The following is a 4,147-nucleotide window of genomic DNA, read 5'->3' as shown; positions in this document are numbered from 1 at the left end:
CCCCCCCCCCCAACTGGCTACGCCCCTGCACGGGAGCCAGGAGCGTGCACTAAAGTATATCAGTGCTCGCCATTGATGTGTGAACATCTAACCTCCCTACCGAGAAAATTTCATGTGTTTTCATGTTGTCCATGTTTGCAAATAAACTTTCAATACGAAAATCGAAAACGAAATAAAATGTAGAATTCCTTAAAATTATGGCAATCGTGATGCATACATTCTGATAAAAAAAACAACCTATATTGGCTTTCTAAAACCTGAAATTTCTGGTTCCGAATGATACAAACATACTTTCTGCACCCGCAGCCAGAATTCACTGCCTGAATCGTAAACGTCGCTTTGTCACCATCACTTGTGGATATCAGAACCAAAACTAACGGCAAATTTTAACTAATAGAAATGACTCCGGTATAAGCGAAAAAAGCTTGCAAAAATTCTTAACCCCTGTTTTGGACCTGAATTTCGTCTAGGAATTTTATTAAGATCCTACCAATCTAAACAGTTAATACTTAAAAGATTTCGCACAAGTTGGAATTTATACTTCTAGGCAATATAAAAATGATTAACTGAAACATATTATAACATAAAGAAAAATGTTTGTATTTTTGTTTTTTTCTCAAACGACTGAAATAAGTCTGCAGATAGTTCTTACAAACAAGCCTTAAGCATATTGAGCTGATTATACATAATTAAGATATAATATTATGTAAGTAAAAGTTTTATTTTTTTTAATAACAAGGTTTAAACAACGTTAAATATTACCCTTTGCACTTTACTTTACAATTGCATGTTCTACCGCTAAGTTACCGAGGCAATTGGGATTTTAAATAAGATTATATATTATTATATATAATGGCAGTTTTCTTACGTTACTTACTACTGTGACTATTTTGGTTTACCAATTCCACGGTAGTTTCACTATCATAAAGTTTAATTTGGCTCAACAGTACGTTTATTTTCGTAATGTTCACGAAAGTGACTATATACGGGTTTATTTTGCTACACGTGGGTCCGTCATCTCGACGACCTAGGCACTGCGGGTACACATTTCCGTTTTTATCTACTTCCGTCAAAACACGTAATTACTCCTACCAAATGACGTTTACCGAGAGCTAAGATGTTTACACATCAAGAATTTATAACAATCCTATAATATCCAGCAACATACATGAGAAAAGAATTTGAAAGAAAACAGCAGGCTAAGAGATTCCATCCGACAGAAATGAAATTCTGCGTATGCTCCAGACAGAAGCGGAGACGGATCACGTGAAAAGAGGCGGAGAGTCTACAATGGCTGCGCATGAGGACATGGACCCGCCGGGATTATCTCATTTCCCAGTTATTCCGTGTACGCTGGCGCCGAGTATTTGGCCACCGTGGTGGCCAAGTTTTTTTGCGTTTTAAAGTGCTTTGAAAAATGACCAAGTTCGAGAATTTACAGTGTTCTTTCATTACTTTAACCTAAATGTTTTTTATTAATTTTAACTCCTGACTGTGTGATGTTCTCGAAGCTCAAATTTCTTTCTATTAAATTATTTTATGGTATCCGTGAAATTAGTTCTCATTTATTCCCGTTTGTTTCGTTTCCGTGCACTGTGAAAGCGGCAGTTGTGATGGCAAGACGTCAATATATTGCGGGTCTGTGATCCTTTTCCGATTTTACGTTTACGCGTCACTCAGGAATGGGAATAAGTCGGCCCTGCCAATGCACTTCAGTTTTGATTGGCTGTGACATACACTCTCCTCACTGGCCGTCTCAATTCAGATCTTCACTTCTCTTGCAAATTGATCAATACTAGCCTTTTTCCTTTTACCTTCCCTTACAGCTTCCCTCACAACCCCAACGGGAGTGGTGAGAGAGATGGAAAACTCTGTCTGGGAAGTGATGAGTAGTAGAACTGACATGGCGCCTTCGTGGAAGTGTTTCGCAGGGTCCAAGGTCAAGATGTTTTGACCGCGAAACGTAATAAATAATGCCAAGGCTTACGTGAGTCCAGCACGAAAATTTTCAATATTTATATCTTAACTGAACAAATTTTTCTTTTCGGTGAACACTTTTGTTTTGACGTAGTTTTTATAGTAAATATATTATTGCCTTTTCCATTTTTAATTTATTCTTAAATTTTTCTTCAGTTGACATAAAATCATGTTAAATTTTGATTTTATATTTTTGGTATAAAAAGAAACAAGCATCCTTGTAATGAACATCAATTAATTCATGATTCAAATATTGCTGGATTTGACTTGTCCAAAAAGAATACAATATACATACTTAATAACAATTAATATTTAGAAAATTTAAATGTGTTTTCGTCACACTAGATGAGATATCTCATAAGAATGGCCTGTAAAACACTGTGCAATATTAACGTACTATTTACAGATCGCTCAAGAATTATTAAGGTATCCTATTTCTAATAATATACTTAACAATTTTGTTTTTCTATTTGTTTTTAATTTTATGATTGAATTTGGGGTCTGCAAAAATGTGTAAAACGAGTGTTTTTATGAACTTATTTTTGTATGAAAGATTTAGTAAACATTATTATGAATATAAGTGCATACGGTTGTGATATTTTCTATAAAATTCTACAGTTAAATTATTTAATTAAATTTAATGTCATTTTCAAATGCGTAACTGATACGAAAACTGCACGATGGTTTGGTGTGTTGCGCGTAGAGGCGCAGAGATGTGTGTTGCGCGTAGAGGCGCAGAGTTGTGTGTTGCGCGTAGAGGCGAAGAGATGTGTTTTGCGCGTAGAGGCGCAGAGATGTGTGGTTCGCGTAGAGGCGCAGATATGTGTGTTGCGCGTAGAGGCGCGGAGATGTTTGGTTCGCGTAGAGGCGCGGAGATGTGTGTTGCTCGTAGAGGCGCGGAGATGTGTTTTGCGCGTAGAGGCGAAGAGATGTGTGGTTCGCGTATAGGTGCGGAGATGTGTGTTGCGCGTAGAGGCGAAGAGATGTGTGTTGCGCGTAGAGGCGCAGAGATGTGTGTTACGCGTAGAGGCGAAGAGATGTGTGTTGCGCGTAGAGGCGCGGAGATGTGTGTTGCGCGTAGAGGCGCGGAGATGTGTGGTGCGCGAGCCACTGTCGTCCTTAGCCCCTTGAACTCTGAATCCAGTCATGATATTAATTTGTACTAATAACCAGCTGACTGGATACAGAAAAAAGGCATATTAAGAGAGATCTTAGTCTAGAGAAATATATAAATAAATAATATTGGCCTTTCACTATTAAAAAATGGTGAAAAAAATTAAAAGGAAATCCAATGAAACAATGCTTTTAACACTAGCCCTGTTTTAATTTTTTTTCCCAACTGAATGAAAACTCAGATTGGAAAAACACTTTACTGCTCATTTTGCGGCAACGCGTGGCTTTGTAGACTGATAAAATTTTCTTTGTACTCGCTTGTCATCAATGTTTTTTAATTAGTTACAGAAAAATATAAAAAATAATTACAAAATTTCATTTTAATAACTAAGCAATTATAATAAAAGCATACAAAAACAAAAGGGCAGTGCAAAGAAAGAATAAATATATCACCCAAAAATCTCCTGTAAGCAATTTAGCGAGTTTAACTGGTTCCATGCAATCGAAGGTGGCATAGCTATTGCAATACCCTTACAAGTCCATGAGTTTTTTTTCTCCTGTGCAGATCTTCCAAATCAGTGTCATGACAGAAAACCTGCCAACCTGTATCAAGAACGGTTTCAAAACGGGCATGTGCCTGGACGAAAAAATTCTGACGTGTACACAAGTGAAAATTTGAGTTTTGAGGACCTGTAGCTACAATAAAACAATATGATTAATATTTTTTTTTTAATTCAGGCTAGCTATAAAAATATTGTTTCAGTTTCAATGGTTTACTATAACAGTCAATAATTTAGACTATTAACAAAAAATCATCCGTCATATTGAAGGTAAATTAACCTTGTTTTTCTTACAAATGTTCCATATCTGCACCTTTAGTTATAAGGCGCACATCCAACCTAAAGTCCATTTCTTCCCACACGTTGGTTAACAAGTCCGGAGTATTGGATGCAATAGCATCTTCAATTCTGTGTCTTAACTCTGGAAAATCATTAGATAGCGGCGGAACGTAGAAAGATATTTTCTAAGCAACCAAAGTAAAAACTCTCATGGGGTA

Source organism: Bacillus rossius, chromosome 1, assembly GCF_032445375.1.
Source record: "Bacillus rossius redtenbacheri isolate Brsri chromosome 1, Brsri_v3, whole genome shotgun sequence".
Taxonomy (NCBI): domain Eukaryota; kingdom Metazoa; phylum Arthropoda; class Insecta; order Phasmatodea; family Bacillidae; genus Bacillus; species Bacillus rossius.
This window is presented reverse-complemented; position numbering follows the sequence as displayed.